The sequence below is a fragment of the Arvicanthis niloticus genome, chromosome 21, assembly GCF_011762505.2.
Source record: "Arvicanthis niloticus isolate mArvNil1 chromosome 21, mArvNil1.pat.X, whole genome shotgun sequence".
Taxonomy (NCBI): domain Eukaryota; kingdom Metazoa; phylum Chordata; class Mammalia; order Rodentia; family Muridae; genus Arvicanthis; species Arvicanthis niloticus.
Genome location: NC_047678.1, coordinates 51939220 through 51961630, shown reverse-complemented (window position 1 = coordinate 51961630; position 22411 = coordinate 51939220). Strand labels below are relative to the sequence as shown.

The following is a 22411-nucleotide window of genomic DNA, read 5'->3' as shown; positions in this document are numbered from 1 at the left end:
AAAACCCTGTCTCAAAAAGAAAAAGAGAACGAGGAGGAGGGAGAGAGGGGGAAGAGGAGGGTGGAGGAAGAAGAAGAGAAGGAGGAGGAAGGGGAGAGGGAAGAAGAGAAGGAGGAGGAGGAAGAAGAAGAGAAGGAGGAGGAAGGGGAGAGGGAAGAAGAGAAGGAGGAGGAAGAAGAGAAGATGTAGTTAGTCTCTGGCAACCATGGACAAACCACACATTTATAACACAGTGCACTCTCCATAGAAGGAGTGAATTTTTAGACAGGAGAGAAAATGGTTTTAAGTATTGGCTACGGACATTTCAGGACACTGCAGATTGCAGAGCCAGGGGACGTTCCCTTCAAAACTCACATTGAAACTTAATGGCCATCATGAAAGTATTGAAAAGTGAGAGCTGTAAAGAGGTTAAGGAGGCCTGGGGTCAATGTGTTCATGAAAGAGAGAGCTCGACCCAGCTTTTGCCTCTTTGCCCTTCCACCTTGAAAATCAGTGTTGTCCTGTTCTCAGGATAAGACAGTCCAAACACCATCTTGGAATCAGAATCAGCAAGCCTGCTGGCTCCTTGATACTGAACTTCCTAGACTCCAGATTTGTGAGTCTGTATATTTTGGGCAAATTATACAGTTAGTGGTATTCTGTTACAGACTAAAACATACTACAGCAAGCTACTTTCAACCTTTATTTTCCATCACATGACTCAATATTAACAATGACACACTGCATGCACTAGTGTACAGCTTTTGCTATGTTTTATACATGAGTGTTTAGCCATATCTGAAGGTTCAACATCCATGTACTCAACTAATTGTAGAGTTTAAAAAAAATACATCAAACCAGTGTGTCTATACCAAACATGTGCAGATCTTCCCATGGACATCACTTCCTAAGTGACACTAAACAACAAGCTCTTTACTCAGTGAAGAGGAATGAGAATGGCCCCTAGAGGCTCATATGTTTGAATACTTGGTCCCCAGTTGATGGAACTGTTTGGAAAGGATTAGGAGATGTGTCCTGTTGAAGGAGGTGTGTCCCTGTTGGAGGAGGTACGTCCCTGTTGGAGGAGGTATGTCCCTGTTGGTGGAGGCATGTCCAGTTGGAAGATATGTGTCATGTTGGAGGAGGTGTGTCCTTGCTGGAGAAGGTGTGTCCCTGTTGGAGGAGGTGTATCATTGAGGGCAGGCTGTGAGGTTTTAAACAACTTCAGCTATTCTCAGCATGCACTCTTGCTTTCTACTTGCAGACCAAGATGTGAGCTTTCAGCTATTTCTGTGGCATCTAACACTCTGGAACTGTAAGCCCAACTACACACTATCTTTTATAGTTGCCTTTGGTCATGGTTATCACAGCAATAGGAAAGCATTGAATACATACAGCATTACATCATGCTAATATAAGTTATTTGGAGATGGTTTAAAGTACATGGGGGTTGGCTTCTGTGAAAATACTAAGGGTCTCAAACACCTGTGAATTCTGGCAGCCCAACAAGCTGTGAGAGCCAAGCCCAGAGGACACCAAGAGATATCACTGTTGTTTCTCACAAACATAAAAACTATGACATGATTCAAGAGTTGGAAATGAAAATCTTGTGACCAAGGTGCAATGTGGCATGTCTGGACCTCAACCTTTCAAAACAGTGCTTCTTGCAGGGTGTTAGGGTGTAGCAATCTAAACAGGAATTAACTGATCTGTTTTCAATGGGAAGATACTGGGGTAGCTCCAAAAATAAAAAAGACAGTTCTTAGTCTCCAAAGCCTGTGTGTTTATTCAGTGAATGTTTATTAAGTGGCTCTTGGATACAGGCCTTCCTCTGGGGCCTAAGACAAACATGCTTTGAGGATCTACATGGTAGGCTGGACATGTTAGACCAGAGACAATGTGTTTGAATACACTGTAAAACAAAGTACTTCAGGAGGGCAGGGGTGGAACCCCATCCATTTAGAGATGGGAGTCTGGGACATTTTCTTGGAGAAGGCCGTTTCTGTGTGGCCACGAAGCCAAGTAGCACACAGGTGAAGATTGTGAGTGAACTAAGAGAAGGCCCAGAAGGGAGTGTACACTTGTTTCCTGATAATCTCGAAAGCAAACTCCATATCCAATACTGCCTGGATGATATGGTTTTCACACACAAATGAGAGTTTGAAGGGACAAAAGAAGATCAGAGTGGCTGGCACTGAGACAAAGAGGGTCTGGTGGAGCTGTGACAGGTACACAGGAAGGCACACCATGCCTGCTTTGTATCTAATGGCTTCTGGGGGACAGGAAGGGACAATGGAAAACACAAGACATAAAATGAGCTAGGGACCAGGAACTTAGAAAGGAGGCTGGGAGCTCTGCATGCACTGCAGATGAGGGACAATACATTTGAATAAAATGACAGTAGAAGGAAGTAGGGGGAGGGGGGCACAAGCAGACTTTGGAAATGAGGATGAAGAGACAGGGTTCATATCCATCCCTTTTCTCCCCTCCCTTCACTGGTTGAGAAGATGTCAAGAACAGTGTGTCCTCATGAAGCCTATCCAAGTTGGCTTCTATTGCCGTGATGAAGCCCTGTGACCAAAGCAACTCGGGGAAGAAAGGCTTGGTTGGCTTACATGTCCTGATCACAGTCCACCACTGAGAGCAGGAACTGAAGCAGAGGCCAGGGAGGAGTGCTGCTCACTAGGAGGCCCTCGTGGGTTTCTCAGCCAGTGGCTCCTCTACCACCCAGTGGGCTGGGTCCTCCCACAATAATCATTACTACAGACTTGCCTACAGACCAGTCAGATGCAGACATTTTCTCAACTGAAGTTCCTCTTCCCAGATGGCTCTAGATTTTGCCACATTGACAAAAACTGACAGAAATCCCACCACCAATAGCAACCCAAAGCCCAGCCATAAGACAGGAGGACTTCCCAGGTCCCAGCTGTAGAAGGGTCCAACTGCCACACTAAAAGCAGTTGTCCTGCTTGGAGAGGCTGGGTCCTCTATGAAGCAGCTAAGGGGCAAGACTTGGTCTTGCAAAAGAGTAGGGTTGCTTTCTATAATAACATATACCTATCTTGATTTTAAATTACTTTGAAGCAAGAGGCTGCAGGCCTCTAGATCTAACGACACTTGTTGCTAACAGCAGGCTGATTAGGTAAAGGATTTGTTGCTAGGGCTCCCTTTTCAGGCCAGGCAGCCAGAAGCCCTTCACTGGCCTGGCTGATTAACTAACTCTTGGTGAACCAGAGAGGAAGAAAAGAAAAAAAAAATAACCTCTTTATACAGGCAGGTAAGCCCAGACACATATACATTCATACACCCACACTCTGTCTGGGCCTGACTGTCTGTCTCAATCAACCCCACAAGTATTTATGCACGCTTACACACATACACATATACCTATACATGATGTACATACAGACAAAATATACATTTGGATGGATGAATGGATGGATGGATGGATGGATGGGTGGATGGATAGATGGAACAGAGTCCCCCAAGCCAAACCATCCAACCAACAACTTTCTTTTCTCTGGCTTTTTCTTACATCTTCTTAGACAAAGAGTTTTTAAAGAAAATTACCCTATAGATAAAACGTAACAGAAAAGGGGAGTTACAGGAGAATGTTGATATTAAGTTCAAAGCATTATAATATGCTCATTATAAGTTCAAAGCAACAGTTTTTTTACATGGCCTTGCCTTTCATAGTGCACACCTGTAGTTATATTCTTTGACCTATATGTTTTTCGTTGATCACAAATTTGTCCCAAGTCTATTTCTCTTTTTAGTATAATTATGAAAGCTCATTGTATTTATTATGCAGCCTTTACTTACTTAGTATGAGGAATGGGCACATTCTATTCTTGATTCTAACTTTATTGCATCTTACTAGCAAACAACTAAAACCATCTTTTAAAACTTTCTTCCTAAAGTTATTTGAATCAAATCACAAATTCTATGGAATCATTAATTCATCTAAACAGCATTAATTCATGAAAGTTCATCTTTATGTTGTTCTGTAGGAAATTTGATCAATAGGGTAGGCTAATGCCCAGGGATTATTATATTAATTTAATAATGACAGGAAAAGCGTATCAGCTGCAAGAAGCAATCCTGAGATGAAATCTATTTGGAATCTTGCCAGTGAGCTCACCCATTGCAGACCATGCAAAAAATGGTGGGCCACCTCCTGGAAGGCCACCTGCTAGCCTTATCCTATCCTAGATGGCTCCTGACATTGTCCTAAGACTAAGTCAGATGGAAGATGCCTCCTGAGTCTATCTTCAGGAGTTTTCACTCCCTGAGTCTTCCTTACCAGAGACACTGTGGGCTATGCTTTATTGTGGTCAAGATCTATGTGGTGCACTCAAGATATCTTGTACTGTCAATCACAGAAGTCAAGATGGTATGGAGAGAGGAGTACACCCCATCCTCTGGTCAAAATAAAATACATTCCCCTTACATTTATCTTTACACATTCACACATTGTTCACAGACACCGAACTGCAGCCCAGCTTGCCTTGTAAAGCTTGTAACCCGGCTTTGTAAGAAGCAGAGCCTCAGCCAATCACAACCATCTGAGCCTTCTTCAACTAAGACACATGTGACCAGTAGCCAATCAGCTGTCGGACTGCCCCACTTGCATTTTTACATCTTATTTCCTTTTCTCTGAAAAAGTATAATCTGATTGGCTGGTGGGTTGTTGAACCTTTTGAGAATGGGATTGCTAACTGATCCTAGAATTGAAAAAAAATAAAATAAAATTAAGATCTCTAAAACTAGCCAGGTGGTGGTTGTGCACACTTTTAGATTCAGTACTTGAAGAAGCAGAGGCAGGTGGATCTCTGTGAGTTCGAGGTTAGCCTGATCTACAGAGTGAGTTCCAGGATGGCCAGGACTGCACAAAGAAACCCTGTCTTAAAAAGCCTACAAGATCTCTAAAACTAGATTTGCTGATGCATGTGGGCATATTCGGGTCCATGTTGCTGGGGATTAAACAAGGTCTCATTAATGCTAGACTTTACCACCAAGCTACACCCCCATCCTATCTGTCTTTCTGTCTGTCGGTCTGTATGTATGTACGTATGTATTAATTGATGTATGTATGTGTGTATGTGTGTACATTGTGTGGGTATGAGTCACATGGCACCCGTGGGAAGGTTAGACCAACTTCTGGGAGTCTTTTTCCCTTCCACAACACAAGTGGTTACTTGTAGAGTCTTGAAGGCCAGAGAAAGTCTTGCCAGTACAAACAGAGAAGGACCAACCACTATTGGAGTCTACCAGAATATGTTCATTACCATGCTTAATAAAAAAGTACATAGGTCAACAAGATGGATAACTGGGCAAAGGTGCTTGTCAACAAGCCCAAGTTCACTCCCCAGAACGTACATAGTATATAGAAAACATCAATTCCATCTATACACATGTTATGGAATGTGTATGAACATATGTGCACACTATAAATGTAGTTTTTATTCTCCTGTAGTAACTGTCATCTTAGAGGCTTACCACCTCTGTCTGCTAACCCAGGCCTGGTCCTGGAAGCTTCTAGCCTCTATAATCTTATCTAGGCCTAGAAAGTTACTGTTGAATAAGCTCACTCCTTCCTAGTTCTCTCTCAGCTCTGGCTGTCAGGTTCAACTCAGCTGTTCTGGCTCAAACTCCTCTCCAAGCTGATTGATTCAATCTTGCTTCTCTCTGGGTGTGGTGGTTTGTATAGCTTGGCCTAGAGAGTGGCACTATTAGGAGGTGTGGCCTTGTAGGTGTGTCCTTGTTAGAGGAAGTGTGCCACTGTGGGGGCAGGCTTTAAGACCCTCCTTGCTCCCTGGAAGCCAGTCTTCCATTAGCAGCCTTCAGATGACGATGCAGAACTCTCAGCTCTGCCTGCACCATGCCTGTTTGGACGCTGCCAAGCACCTGTCTTGATGATAATGGACTGAACTTCTGAACCTGTAAGCTAGCCTCAATGAAATGTTGTACTTATAAGAGTTGTCTTGGTCGTTCTGTTCATAGCAATGAAAACCCTAAGTAAGACAGCTGCACATACACACACACACACTCACACAAATAAATTAATTTTTAAAAAGTTAAAAGTACATATGTGGTCCTTGCCTGGAGTTTCCAACACAGAGATCCCCAAATTGGCAAGTCTGGAAGTGATAATAGGATTCTCTCCAATTGACCTCATAGAATTTGATAGTGTGGAACCTAGAGACAGTGGCAGGATTGGGCTGCTTATGCAAGAAACCAACCACAGTGTTAGAAACAGACTTCTAGCCCCTCCAGGAGAGCCTCATATTGATGAATACATGGCTATTGGCATAGCAGTATACCCAAAGAGAGTTGGAAGTCCCTCCCCGACCCTCAGACCATGACCTATGCATCTCTTCCATTTGGCTGTTCTGACTTTGCAACCTTTATAACTGAACTATAATTCTAAGTAAGTACTTTTCTGTGTTTGTTCTAACATGCAACATGAAGGAGGTTGTGGGAATCCTGTAATTTGCAGTCCACTGGGCAAACCTGTGGGTAATTTGGGGGTTACTAGAGACCCACAGGTGGAGTCTGAGACAGGGCATAATGATGTGGTGTCAGGCCCCTCTCAGTGGGCAGAGTCTTCACCAGCTCTGGTCTCTGTCAGAATGGAACAGAATTATAAGGCACTGGTTGCTGTCAGTCAGAATGGTATGAATACTGCCTGAGAGAAGACTCCCAACAAGGTGAAAACATACTTAGTCATATACAATGGTACGTAGACAAAAACTCCCCCCACTGTACTTCAGAAGAAACCATGGCACAGGTTCGAAGGCTGGTACCACCAGCCTTCTGTAATTATGACTATGAAGGGCTATAATATGCTCACTTAACTGTTTGTATGTCTATGTATAAGTGTTTTGTCTCCATGTATATCTGTATACCTTACACATGCCTGGTGCCCAAAGAACCAGAAAAGGGCCATGGATTCCCTGAAACTGGAATTACAGATGGTTGTGAGCTGCCATGTGGGTGCTTGGAAATGTTCTTCCTCGAGAAGAGTAGTCAGTTTTCTTAACCACGGAGCTGACTCTCCAGCCCTGACATCCAGTGTTTTGAATACTCTTCAACAAATATTGAGTATCTCCTACATGTTGGGCATTGAAACAGTTAAGCTGAAACTATCTAGCCCAGGTAAAGATACAGACATGAGGGAGTCAAGTTTGATGCTACAAACTACCTATAGAATTTCTAGGCCATGCTACTTACAGAACAAAGAAGTTACAAGCTGGAAAGTATAGATGAGGATCCCTCCTTCATCCTCCTTCCAAGCTGACCATATTCTGCATGTCCCTTCAGCATCAGCACTACTCACCGGTTCAGATGAGACTATTTAAGTCCACATCTTTCAAAACAGCTGGGCTATCCAGCTATAGGCTGGCTGAGGGGTCAGGATGAAAACTGGAATTCAGAGCTAGGGCCAGGTTCCGTCGTTGGTGGACCGGTAGGAAACAGGCAGGGCTGGAAAAAGTAGAAAAGGTAGAGGCTATGCTTCCAATGGCTCAACTGGCACAGCTGGCTTCTGACATTCCTTACTTCTTGCTTCTTTAGTAGATAACTACCTATTGGCCAGATCTGAACTTCAGGACAATTCTCTTGTCATTTGTCATCAAAATGTACCAGGTTGTGCTGAGCACAGTGAGCTCCTAAGCTAGAGAGAACATGGGGCCCACCTCCACTCAGCTTTAACTTCTTCCCCAATAGCAGGTAATGGTGTGGCAGGATCCATCCCATGAAGGACAGCAAAGATTCTGGCATAATTCTTTCTTGTCTCTGAGTGATCAGATCTAGAGGAGTGTCTTACTCATAGTAACTGTGATCAAATTATCTTCTCACTAGACTTTTTTAAATGGGAGCCTGAAATACTTAACACTATAAAGGCTATTGACACTTATCCTCCCCCCCCCCCCACCCCCCGCCTTCTGTGTTTGAGATAGGCTCTGGACCTGTGTAGCCCAGGCTGGCCTGGAACTAATTATGTACACCAGACGACTTGTACAAAAGACGCTTGCTTTTAGTTAGTGTCAATCCTTCTACTTGACACTCCAGAATCTGACATTATAAGTGTAATGTCTGACAAAAAAAAGATTTGGGGTTAGGGATTTAGCTCAGTGGTAGAGCACTTGCCTAGCAAGCGCAAAGCCCTGGGTTCAGTCCTCAGCTCTGGGGAAAAAAAAAAAAAAAGATTTAAAAACAAAATAAAGCCAGAAAGTTCACGAGTCTAGCCCTGTCTAAGTGAGTCCCAGTCAAAAACAAACAACAAATCAACAAAGATGCCTAGGGAAAGAAGAAATCAGAGATATAAATGACTATTTTAAAGGAAATCAAAATCCCTTTGCATCTTAAGAAATTCTCAGGTGATTTTTTTCCCTGTAGTTGCACAAGGACCTTACAGAACCATGTCAGGTAGACAGTGCATGCTATCTCAGAAGTGGTCAGTAGATTACTTGTAATGTTAGATGACAAATCAGCTCAGTCACCATCCACAGAAAGAGGAGGAAGTCAGGAGGGGCCATTTGGACCAAACAGGAAATGTGGTTAGTGCTGAGGTCAACTGGAAACTCAGAGAGATACAAGTTGGCCCACCCTTCCCAGAGGGCTGGGAAGAGGTTTCTGAGGTGAAGGTAGCACCGAAGGGAATCTCTCGGATTGAGCTCTGGAATTTATCCACTTGGGTCTTATCAAGCTCTGGACAACAGCCAGCTCTTGGACTCAGGCAGAAAGTCCTGAGTTGGTCACTTGTTGGGAGACTTCTCAGCAGGGGAAAGAGATTAGGACACAGTGTTCCTACTTGGGCTCTAGAATTTCAACATGCCTGTACTGCTCAATTGGGGGTCTTTGTTTTGTTGTGTAAGGGTGTTGCCCGGCAACATGGCAGCTGACTCTAATTTCAGGACTATTTAAGTGCTTCTTCCTAAACATCAGGGAGCTCAGAAGCTGCACCAGTGAGCAGGGTCAGCTCAGTGGGTCTCAACCAGAACAGTGTGTCCCCCTGAGGGGCTGTGGTAGGTATAGTTCCCAGGATCTGTCCTCTGCTGACTGGTCCTCTCTACCTCCATTAAGTACAACATTCCAACCATTGGTTTTAGGGAGAAGTGCTTGCCGATGCTCAGAAAAAGTACCCAGATGAGGAAGTGAACAGGCTCAGGCACCAAGCAGTGCTCAGGAGGGAGAGGTAACTGCCCTTCTGCCTCCACTTCCCTGCCATCTTAGTCCTGGATCCTTCATTAGACCTGACTTCACAGTGTCAGTGCTAAGAACCCTGGTGCTGCAAAATGCTCACATCCTTAGACCAGCGTCTCTTGAATGAATATGCACAAAGCTGTCTCAATTACAATGACAACATGGTACCATATACTTACAGAATTTTCAGAGGATAGGATTCAAACACCATGGAGGCCAGTATTCCACAGACAAGTAGGAGATGTACCAGCTGTGTGAGCCACTCACTACGAACATTCATATCAGTAAATGGCCCCAAGAGTAAAACTATGATATTATGTATGATTTTCTTGTATTAAAGAAACCCTACATTAATTCTGAGTATTTTTGTTTATTCATGGATAGCAAATAATTTTCCATGAGTACAATGTTGCCCTCTTCAGACACAACAGAAGAGGACATTGGATCCTATTATGGATGGCTGTAAGCCACCATGTGGTTGCTAGGAATTGAACTCAGGACCTCTAGAAGAGTAGTCAGTGCTCTTACCAATGAGCCATCTTACCAGCCCTCTATGACATTCTTCTGCATCTTCCCTGCCTAGTTTATTATTGGTATTGTCTTTTTCTCTTATTGATTGGTAAGTGTCCTTACCTATTAGAAAACCTGGTCTTCTGTCAAATGTTTCCCACTTCTTTTTCAACATGTCACTTGTCTTTAGAGCTTGCCTGTGGTATTTTTTTGTGACAACCTTTACATGGTCAGTCTCTTTTAAAGAATTGTTTATTTGTGTGTACATATATACCTGAGTATATTCTGTGCACTACACAAGTACAGATTCCTTGGAGCAGGAGACTGTGTGTTTCTCAGTGTGGACACAGAGAACTGAGCCCGGGTCCTCTGCAAGAGCAGCCAATGCTCTACACTACTGAGCTATCCACCTTCAGCACTGCCAGGCTTACTTTCCTCACTGCCTTCTGAGCTTCATAGAATGCTTAAGTAATGTACGTGTGTGTGTGTGTGTGTGTGTGTGTGTGTGTGTGTGTGTGTGTGTGTGTTACATGCATCACTTGCATGCAGTGCCCATGGAAGCCACAAAAGAACATTAGATCCCTGGAACCACCATGGTGGGTATTGGGAATTTAACCTGGGTCCTGTGGAAGAGCAGCCAGTACTCTTCACCGCTGAGCCACTTCTCCAGCCAGATTTCCCCCTAACTTTTATGGGCTTGTTTATTCATTCATTCATTTATTTTATTTTATTTTTTTTGAGATAGGGTCTCTCTGTATATAAACCTGTCCATCCTGAAACTTGAAACCAGGCTGGCCTCAAACTCCCAGAGTTCTGCCTCTGCCTCCCAAATGCTGGGATTAAAGGCATGTGCCACCACCACCAACTGGCTATGGTTTATTATTTTCTATTGAAATATTTATTCTACTTTTCTTTTATCTTTTCTCATTTCTCTTACAACTAGGTAATTACCCCAACAGTATCTATTGAAGACTCCCTTTTTACACCATTTTTCAATATTAGCTTCAAGATTAAATCAGATATCCTTACATATTTTGCCTCATTCCCTGGCTCTCTGCTGATCCATAGTCTTCTCTGTTACTCCATGGCTCTGCCCCTGGGTTTATCACACTTCGGTATCACTAAACAGAACCTTTTGTCTGTCTGTTGTTTCTAGACAAGTCTTATGACTATCCTCTGAAATTGCTCTTATGTGGGTATTTTGGTAGCTGGTCTGATACCTTAGTGGATTCTGGGTTTACTTCAAGCAAACTGACATCTTTACAATACTGAGTCATCCTTCCCAAGGGGAAAAAAAACTATGAATTATTTTAATTTAAGTCTTTATTTATGTACTGCAATAGTGTTGTAAAGGTTTATCTGTTGAGGCCAGCTCATTCCTTGCCTGAGTTCATTCCTAAGATTTACATTTTCAAAAGTTAAAATATTACATCTAGCCGGGCAGTGGTGGCACACGCCTTTAATCCCAGCACTTGGGAGGCAGAGACAGGCGGATTTCTGAGTTCGAGGCTAGCCTGGTCTACAGAATGAGTTCCAGGACAGCCAGGACTACACAGAGAAACCCTATCTCGGAAAAAAAAAAAAAAAAAATATATATATATATATATATATATATATATATATATATATATCTGGAATACTAGGTATTTTAACTGTATGTTGCTGTCACAATGGAGAATAGGGTTTCCACCATTTCTCACCAGTTATTCATATATAAGTACAAGAACAGACAGCCTATTCTAATAGTTATCAGGAAATAACCTTGGTTTTTCCACTCCTTCAAACAGTGAAAGAAAATTCCCACAAGGATGGACATCACAGTATTTGTTCATCCCACAGACAGAGCATGAAGTAAGTGTTCATTAAGAGGCAGTGTTAGAGCATGGGGAGGGAGGGGGAGAAAGACACCACAGAGACCAAGGGAACCAACAGTGTCTTCTGAGACTGGTTCAGGCACTTTGGAGCTGTCATGGAAAAGCCGTCATTTGCTCAGAAAAGTAAAACATCTTCATGCTAAAAGCAAGGAGGTGGAACGAGAACACCCAGGACCCTCTCCTGATTCCTCTGAGCCCCCGGGCATCATTTCCCACCTCAGTGCATATTTTGAGTTTATGAGACACAAAGAGCCCCATACCCCAGATCTACGGACCTGGGGCATCTTCTGGCTAAGCCCCAGAATTCAGCACAGTAGCTTGCTTCCTAGCAACTTCTCATGTGTTTGAAAGCTGGGGAGTAATACTGTGAGGGGATGTGCTGTAAAGCACCCGTGTGCTGTGTCTTAGACTGTTTACGACATGGCACTATGAAGCCAAGAGTTTGGAGGCCACTGTGATAAACAGCCACTGCTTGGACACCAGTCCGAGGTAGAAACGAAGTAGAAGGTAGGGACTTTTCCTCACACTGATCCAGTGGTTTCTAACATGTACATGAGAGTTCATAAACTCTACTCGCAAGTACTAAGCATTTTACATCCTATCACCTTCTCAGAATACAGCAGTCAGCATTTCATTTAAATATTGTCTACTGTGTTTTTATTTTCTCTACTAGCTGTTCCAAGATCCAGCTTAGGCCGGGCAGTCGTGGCACACGCCTTTAATCCCAGCACTTGGAAGGCAGAGGCAGGTGGATTTCTGAGTTCGAGGCCACCCTGGTCTACAGAGTGAGTTCCAGGACAGCCAGGGATATACAGAGAAAAGAAACCCTGTCTCGAAAAACCAAAATAAATAAATAAATAAATAAATAAATAAATAAATAAAAACATTAAAAAAATAAATAAAAATCCAGCTTAAAAGACCAACCAAGGACCCCCACATGTGGCTGAGCAGGTTGAGTTGCTTGCCACCAAGCCTGATACCTTGAGTTCAGTCACTAGGATCCATCACTAGGGAGGAGAAAACAGGCTCCCTTATGTTTTTCTCTCAATTCCACACATGTACTGTGGTATTTGCACACATGGTAAATCAATGTAAAATACGAAGAAAGGCCAAGCTGCCCCCAATATCACATCAGTAGTGAACAGGAAATGCCTGTTAAATGCCTAGTGGGGCTATTACACCAAAACCATCCCACGTTTAAAGTATTCCAGCCAAAAGCAGCAGAAATCATTCACAACATCCCATCAAATGAAGCGGAGGAAGGCTGTGCGGGGGGTTGCAGAGGCTATGTTTGCCAGGAAACAGATTCTCATATCTCCCCATTCTTTCAAGCACCATAAGATGAATACTCCTATTAGTGTGTATGTTTTCCAAATATCAGAAATGTCTGTGTAACACACATATAAAAAGTCATTTTGACAATGCTAAAAGTAGCAGAACCCTCAGCTCTTATGGACACTCAGATTGATTTACCTGAAGGAGGAACTAAAACTGAAATCAACTTCTTTTTGGAAAAGGAAGAATAATTGCCAGCTTCAATGTAAACATCTAATTGGACAGTTATGCTGATCTAAGTAAGCCTTTCCAGTTATAGCACCTCACATGGGTACCCTGGGAAGAATTTCTGTTCCCATGATGTCTTCCCTGCTTAATAACATTGACAGGAAAGGCTATTCACCTGGGACCAAATCCCTGGTGTCAAATTCAGGCAGGCAGTGTCAGGTTCTCGGCCACAGACTTAATGAATTGTTTCTCATGAAGAATATTAGAATTTGGAAGAGAAGAAATACTGAAAAAACCATGGGCTCTCTTAAGGGACTTAGTCATTCCTTTTTCAAACAAATTCCGGCTGGTTCTGAAGAGGCTGGAGGACTGCCAGGGAGAAGCGTGAGGACCAGAGTCTTGAGTTAATGAAACTAACTCTCCCTCTCAGTAGCTTGGATATCATTCCCCACACTGGATCTGGTTTGCCATTCTTAGACTATGTGATATGAAAGTCAGGGGCACAGAGTCTGGAACAGATGATGGGTTTAAAGCCATGTCATAAGCTATGTGCCTGTCCTGCCAGCTCAGGGCCTGGGGTGATCTCCTTTCCCAGGCTGTGTTTAATCTCATTGCATGGAGCCTTTTGTGTATATAGGGTTATGAAGATTAGCATACATACTGATTACCATGTCTAGTACACAGTGAGCATCCAGCGTAGGCTGGAGACTGAGGGTGATGAATTTGTTTTCAAGGACTGGGAAGATAGCTCAGCGGCTACAGTGCCTGTGCTTGCTAAGTATGAGAACTTGAGCCCATGTAACCATTGCTTACATAAAAGCACTTGTGGGGTGCACCTGAAACCTTAACTCTAGAGGGTGGATACAGAGAGACAGGCAGATTACTGGGGTTTGCTAGCCAGCTAACATGGCCAAAATCATGAGCTCGTGGGTTCATGGAGAGACTCATATGGCAGGAACAGAGCAATATCTACACCCACACCACACATGCATAAATACACACATAACACTTTGTATTATATATTATATATAATTAATATATTATATTAGTAATATATATTAATTTTATATAGTAATTATGTTGTATCTTAATATATAATGTCGTATATGCATATTTTGGTTTTAGCCTGCTGACTAGATGAGTAGTAGACAGAAAAAATATAAGGAAAATAAAATAAAAACTGCCATCAAGAATTTATCACAGAGGGGGCCTAGAGAGATAGCTCAGTGGCTAAGAACACTTCAGGCTCTTGGAGAGGATCTGGGTTCAGTTCCCAGCACCTACCTGGTGGCTCACCATCAGTAACTTCAGTTCCAGGGGATCTGATGCCCTCTTCTGACTTCATGGGTACAAGATACACATGCAGTACACATACATACATAAGGGTTAAACACCAACACAATTAAAATAAACAAATCTTTATAAAAAAAAGAAAGAAAGAAAAAAGAAAAGAAGAGAAGAGAAAAGAAAAGAACTTATCACCAAGGACACTTTAGCTCCCAGCAGAAGTTACATTATAAACTCTGGAACTCATAGGCGGCAGTGGAAGGAAACAAAAGCTAGGGATTCTGCTCAATAACATGACAGTTTTGAAACATTCTTTCCACTTCAAGGCCAGAATGAAGCCTGCATTCTAAATCAGAGTCAGAGGCATCAACATCAAGTTTTTCATCTTCGAGATGAGTTCAGTTAGCAGGTATTGATGTATTTCCTAGCCCTGTTCATTGAACGGGCTGAAAAGCAATGATAACCCACAACACTGAACACACCTGAAATCCAGTTTGTGGATTTTAATACCATTTTATAATATAAGAAATCAGGGCTTTTTGGAGAAAAACACATACAAAACAAGCCTGGAGCAACTTACTGTGCAAGAAAGGTGTCCACCAAGACACAAGAGCCAACAGGGAAGGACTCCTAGTGGCTGAAACTGGAATAGTTTAAGAAAAAACAAAAACAAAAACAAATGATTGCTTTCTAACAGAGTATAAAAGAAACCTAGTCCACCAGACCATTACAGATCCTTATCCAGACTGTTACAACTTCTCTGGGACCGAAAATACTGGTTAAAGATTATAGTGCACATGGCAAGTCCGCATCACCTAAGCTGTATGAATTAGGTCAGCTGATGCTGGTCTAAGGATGGACAAGGATGGACAAGAATATCGACCTAGAGACAAATCTATATATACACTACACGTGATATTAGCCTGAGACAGGGTTGCATGTCAGTGCAGGACAGAATGGGCTGTACTACCAATAATGGTAAGATAACCTGTTAGCTACAGGGGCAGGGGAAACAGGGTTATAAATAAATAAGCAACAGCATGTGACATAAAGTGATAATTACAAAATTGTGTCTTTGAAGAATAGTTAACTTAGAGGACCACATCACCAAGCTTAGAGTTACAGAAAGATTTCTAATAAGAAAACCCCAAAGGAAAACCTATAATGGGAAAAAGTTGACAAATAATCCCCTATAAACTGTAAGGTAGTGATAACGAAGAAACAAGGTAAAATAGAAAGATAAGACCTAACCAAGGGAGACTGTGTGTGTGTGCGAAGCATGTATGCACATACATGTGTATAGGCATGTGTCCCTGTGTGTATGTGTAGGTTAGGGATTGATGTCTGCCATCTGCCTCCATTGTGTACCACCTTATCATTTGATACAAGGTCTTTCACTGAACCGAGTGCTCACCCTTTGGCTAGTCCGGCTGGGTTTCCTTTTGTCTTGTCTCCTTTTCCCCCAACCCTCAGCAGTAATGTTATTTTTATCTGCACCCATGCCTAGCTGTTCTTTAATTTTAAACCTGGGTGCTAGGGATCCGAACTCAGGCAGGTCCCTACCTGTACAGTGGGCATGGAACCAGCTGAGCCACATCTCCCATCCCCATGGAGAAGGTATTTTAAATATACACTAGAAACAAAGGAACAGCATTAAATATATGTATTTTAAAAATCATAATCTTTTAATATTTAATTTTATTTTACTTATTCACTTGACATTCTGCTCACTGTCCCCCTCCTGGTCACCCTTTCCCAAAATCTTTCTCACATTCCCCTTCCTCTTCTCTGAACAAGGTGGGACTCCCCCAGTCCATGATTATACCCCTACCCTGGCACTTAATGTCTCGGTGAGATTAGGCAAGTCCTCTCCCACTGAGGCCAGACAAAGCAGCCAAGCTAGAAGAACATAGCCCACGAACAGACAACAGCTTTTGGGATAGCTCCCATCCTGTTGTTCAGGACCCACACGAAGACCAAGCTGCACATCTGCTACATATGTGCAGGGAGGCCTAGGTCCAGCCTGTGTATGTTCTTTAGTTGGTGATCCAGATTCTGAGAGTGCCAAGGGTCCAGGTTAGTTACTAAAAATCATAATCTTATTTGATTAAAATTAATCACCCAATAAGAAACCTGGTAATGATTTAAAGAAACATTTCACACACAAGAACAGACTTTAGAGGCCAGCACATACATGAAAAGTTGCCCACTCAGTGGTAACAAAGGAAATATAAATTGAAGTTACTCTCTGATATCCAAAGAAGCCTCACAAGACTCAGCCAGGAGAAGAGGACCAGCAGTCACACATGCTGCTGGTATTCACCCTGGAAAACACTTTCATCACCTCATAAAACTGAGCACGCACACATCTTATGAGTCAGCAATTAAATTGCTATACTATGCAGCCTAGAAACATGCTTACGCCCAGCACTATGAGACATGAATAAGGCTATCCAACCAATGTTCAAAACAACCCACATTGGGGATGACCCAAGTACCCATCAGCACTAGGATGGGTAGACGCATAAAACAGACCCATGTTCAGACACCAGATGACAGCTAGCACGTACTCACTGGGTGATTCTCACAAGAGAATTTTGAATGGAAACCAGTCACATGACACAACATTATTCCACTCACACCAAACTCAAAAGTGGGCAAATCCAAACAATCGCTTTCTGAGAAGTATAAACACTAAACATGGATATTGAGAACATAAGGAAGTGTGGTTCTCGTTAAAGTTAGGACAGTGGAGAGGAGTGCCTGGAGCTGGAGAGGAAGGCTGATTGACAGGGTGACCCAACAGTTCCTGCTTTTTAACCATGTCCTCCCTTGAGCACACACCAGTGCTTTATAGACTTCTTTAAGAACACTCTAAAACTGAAGAAAGGGATTCCAGATGTGTTCTCTGAGCTTCCTTGGAATTCCCTGTTCATCTACTTCCACCCTGTTTTGGGAAACAGCATCAATAGAGGCTGGACCACAGGCATCTTGAGCACAAAATGTACTCATCAGTACAAGCTACCTACCATCTCTCATCCTCTCCTGTGAGCAGAGCACTGTCAGCTTTATGGCTTGCCACAAGTCTGACTTCTTGGTGGTTTTTTGTTTGTTGGTTTGGTTTGGTTTTGAGCTTTGTGCTTTTAGCATTTAGAATACATTGGATTTTTGTTATCTAGGATTTTAGCTTCTGTTCTTTGGTTTGCTTATAAAAAGAAAAATCCTTGTATATATATTTTTTTGATCCATTCACAACTAGGGTAGCTTTTAAAGTTGAATATAAGAAGTCAAGCATTTTAATTTAATATTTAGCAAAATATTTGATTACAAATACAGATATATATAAATAAAATCATTTTAGAAAAGTGTTTACTTAATCTATTTTAAAGAGAACAGAGGGCATATGTTAATAAGAACTACATATTCTGAGCATATTTTTAATCTTCTAGAAATATCAACTTTAAAATGACTTTAAAATATCAAAATATAAAATGACTGGGCTTTGAGTAGTTTGCTACACTAACTAGTGTGGCCCATTGGGAAGTTCTAGAATACAGGAAGTTCCCTTTTGTAGCTCTTGAATGCACAGGAAGCTTTGGTCACTGCAAGCCTACTCAGGGACCCAACACTCCTCTCTTAGTTCACCTCAAGATATGCAAACTGATTTTATATCTTGGCCTGGCAGCATCTACTGTGGCACAGTGAGGATGAGGCTGAGGTTAGTGCAGGTCAGGGGAGGAACAGTGTCCAGGCTGCTTTACTATGACTGCTTCATGGAGCCATGGTTACTCAGCATCAAAGGCTGAGCCCCTCTGCACACTCTCCAGACACCTTCTGTCTTCCCCTCCCTCCCCACATAGCACCATATTCATGCAGATGTTCTTCATCCCTATCTTTGACACTGGTAGGGAAATTTTGGCTCCTGGAATTTCCTCTTATTCAGATCATCTTTTGCTACCCTCCCATCAGAGTCCTTCTGAGATACACCCTGACACAGCCCTGTCTACGACACATTATCCTGGCTTTTCCTAGTCAGGCTATATGACGTGGCTGTCCCCTTTCCTAAATTCTTCTGTCTGCTCTGGACTGTGCCCTTGTATTGCTTGTGCTGCTGTGAGGGAAAGAATAGGTCAAGAGTAAGTGCAGACTTGTATTGCTCTTAAGTTACTTCTCTGCCTCCTCTCCACTTCCCCAAACAGCTCTCTGAGACACACACACCCATCCTTTCTCATAGTTCCCACAGTACTTTGCTACACAGAAAATCATCACCTATTTATAACAAACAAACTTATTTGTAACTGGATGGTTGAAAACTGATCAAGCCAGTTTCTTTCCTCCTATCTAGAGGTCTCGTTTCTACTCACAATGCCTGTCCTCCGTGAACAACCTCTGCTACAGTAACATATTCCTCACCCACTACAGCAACCCCAGGGGTCTTTCTCACTGCTCCTCTCAGAGGCCAGCACTCAACTGTGAAGCTTAAAGACCATCATGCCACAGAGGCAGCATGCCTGTCCCAGTCCCTAGGGCTCTGCTGCTTCCACGGATGGGGAGATGGGCAGGGAGGTCAGTGACTACAAGGTCCCCTTCAAGCTCGTTACTCAGCACCTGAGAAGAAGGGCCCCTTTGTTCCCTGAGTCCCTGTTCTCCACATCACTGTTGTTGGATATCGTCCCACTGATACCCCTTGTAAGATAAAAATAAACCTGGTCTGATGGCCTTGTACACAAGCAATCCTTTGCCTCAGGGGGGGGGAAAGCAATTGGGCTCTGGGATCTAGGTCAGAGCTCCTCAAGGTCAGTGGTGGGAGTAGGGGCAGGAACAGGAAGGGAGGGGAGTGATGTCCACAGAACACCTTTGAGCTCCCAGGCCCATCTTCCCACAGCCAGACTGCATGCTTCAGGCTGAGAGAGGCTACCTGTTCTTCTAGCTTAGTCATCAAGTGTCAGCAGAGAGATATCTTTTAAAATGAGTTTATTCTTTGGCAATTTCACACATGTACAGAATGAATTCTGATCACCCCCACGGCTCCACCCTCTCTTCTCTTCCCAGACCCCTGACAGTCACCCCTTCCTCCTACCAAGTCCCCAAGGTACTTTAATGTTGTTTTGTTGTTTTTCTCTGTGGCTCACTGGGTTTCAATGGGCTCACCTGTATGGGGATGGGTGTGAGGCTATCCACTAGATCCTGAATAACCTCTCTAGTAGCTACACTGCTGAAGACAATGCTTCCCTTCCCCTATCAGCCCTCCACTGCCTTAGGACAGGGACCCATGCATCCATCCCCGACTGTGACTGATTGTTTAGTAGCTGCTGTGAGTACAAATGCCACCCCTACACCATGCCCGGATGTCTCACTGGGGCTCTGCTGCTCTTACATTCTTCCCACCCTTTGGTACAGGGAGGTTTTTGTTTACTGATCTTCCAGGCAAGTTAGGGAAATTTCTTGGTAAGATCAGGAGCTGAGCTTGATCTCCTGAATTGCCTGGGCCTTTCACCCTGATGAACAGGTCAGGCCTTTCACACATGCTAAGCAGCCCTAGCCCAAACACCCCAAAAGCCCAGAAGCCAGAAGCTTTTTTGAACACCAATGTGATAAGTAGAAAATTAAATACCACAAAACTTTACGGACAAAAACAAAGTTACAGTATTATATAAAATTACTTTCTGTCTGTGTTTGTAAGGTATATGCATTTAGATTTAGGTTCCAATTCCAATATAGCACCATATGTATATGAAAATAATTGTGAAATCTGAACCCCCCAAGTGCCCCCTGGTCCTAGGCAGTTTCTACTTAACCTCTCCTGTCCTCTGTCACATGTACATGAGACACTGACTGAGGAACTGGTGTCTCTTCTGCCCAGACCTCCACTCCTAATGCCTCATATGGTCTGCCAGACTCAGGCTAAATCTACTTCCATCCCAGCACACTCTCAAAACATGCTGTGCACAGCTCCTCTTAAGGACGGACAAGCTTACACCACCAATGTCTGTTAGATGAGGTCATTAGATCATTTATACACACACACACACACACACACACACACACACACAGACACATACACAGAGAGAGAGAGACAAAGAGAGAGACAGAGAGACATCGACAGAGACAGACAGAAGCACTATACACTGTCCTTCTGTAACTCCCAATGAAATATCCAGCTTTTCTAGAAATAATAAAAGAGCAAAGCACCTCGGGATTAGAGTAAAATGAGGCCAGGCTTGGAATAAGATCTGGGACCTAGAGATTTGGCTCACTCACTGAAAGAATCATGCCAGCAGGCAGAATCTGGAGCAGCCAGATTGGCTGACCAACTGCTTGATTCTCCTGCCACAGAGAGCTCTCCACAGGCGGATGCCCACTAGGTTCACAGGCCCTGTCACTTGCCAGACTATTACTATTTCTGTCTCTGGAAGACACATGTACTCTGGACAGAGACCAATACAGCAGGCTTCCCCTTTCTTCTTTTAGAGTGATTTTCCTTGGTGGTGGTGGTGGATGCATGCTTGTGTACGTGTGTGTGTGTACATGTGAACGTGTGTGTGTGTGTGTGTGTGTGTGTGTGTGTGTATTAAACACTGGGCCTTAAATAAGCTAGAAAAATGCTTTAAGTGACAGCTTTTAATAGCATCATCCTGTATTTCTTTTGTATCCTATGTGTGTCAGAATGGTCAGATTAATCATTTCGCTCAGTATGCTGGCAAAACAGTCAAACCCAACTCTCTTCCAAAGTTTGGCTGTGTATATAAACTGTGTGTGCACAGTATGCATGCATATACATTTACCACTATCTTAACTTTTTCCTCATCTAAGCCAAACTTTTATTCACTGAAATTTTCATGGATCTAATTACAGATTCACATGCACCTAGAAGAAACAACACCCTCAGGCAGTGAGAGATGGTTCAGTCCATAAAGATTTTTTGCTGCACAGGATCAAAGACCTGAGTTTGCATCCCCACACCTATGTTTTAAAAAAACAATAAAACAAAACAAAACAATAAACAAAGATAGTTGCACCAGTGTGTGTCTCTAAGTCCAGTACTGGAAGGCAGAGAGAGGAAGATTCTGCCCAGCCAAATTGGTGACAGACAAGTTAGTGAGCAACCAAGGAAGACCCTCTGTCTTTTTATCTGGCCACACACTCCCATCACTACCTTAAGAAGGCAGTCATAGCTGTAATTGTCTGTATTCCCAGCAGCAGTAGTCAGTAGGCTGAGGCAGAAGGATTACAAGTTCAAGGCCATCCTGAGTGACACGTGAACTTCTATTAAGGGGGAGAGGGTGGGCAGCAAGATGGCTCTGTGGGTTAAGGTGCTTGCTGCCAAGACTGGTAACCTGAATTCCATCTCCTGAGCTCACAGGGAGGAAGAACCAACCCTCTCAGGTTGTCCTCTGACCTCCATATAAGCTTTCTTGCCCTCCACCCTACTAAGTAAACAAATAAAGTGAAGGGGAAAAGAAAAGCCAAGCAAAAGAAATGTACATACCTATAATCTCAGCACTCAGGAGACAGAGGCAGGATGCTATATAGGGAGTTTAAGGTCAGCCTAGGCTACACGAGACCCCATTTCAAACAAATAATCATCTACGTTTCTTCAGTCACATGTTGCAAACTATCTCATAATATTGCAAACAAGATTTAACACTGACATGTTCTTAACTGGATTTCCAAGGTCTACTGATAGTCTGAGATAGTTTGTACCCATTTCCTCCAAATTGAAATATTTCATTTTGAAAGGAGGCTCTTTTAAGACTCATGAAACGAGGGCTGGAGAGATAGCTCAGTGATTAAGAGCACTGTCTGCTTTTCCAAAGGTCCTGAGTTCAATTCCCAGCAACTACATGGTGGTTTACAACCATCTGTAATGGGATCTGATGCCCTCTTCTGGTGTGTCTGAAGACAGCTATGGTATACTCATATACATAAAAAATAAATAAATCTTTAAAAAAATTTTATGAAGCAAACAACTCATAAGTCTCAGAAAGTCCCTGAAACTAAATAGAGGCACAAAGTATGTCCTTCCCCCAAGGGAAATAAGGACATGTGAG

At 43.0% G+C, this 22411-nt stretch overlaps 1 protein-coding gene across 2 annotated transcripts in view; it reads right to left on the bottom strand.

Annotated features, from left to right (window-relative positions):
- Window positions 1–22411, bottom strand: part of Rab31 (RAB31, member RAS oncogene family) — a 129038-nt gene that overhangs the window by 16572 nt on the left and 90055 nt on the right. The window contains exon 6 of one of the 2 annotated variants that reach the window (XR_013105716.1): window positions 7319–7464. The exons of the other annotated variant lie outside the window; for it this stretch is intronic. The gene's annotated coding sequence lies outside the window, so the exon portion shown is untranslated. The remainder of the gene's footprint in view (window positions 1–7318; window positions 7465–22411) is intronic. 2 annotated transcript variants of the gene reach the window in all.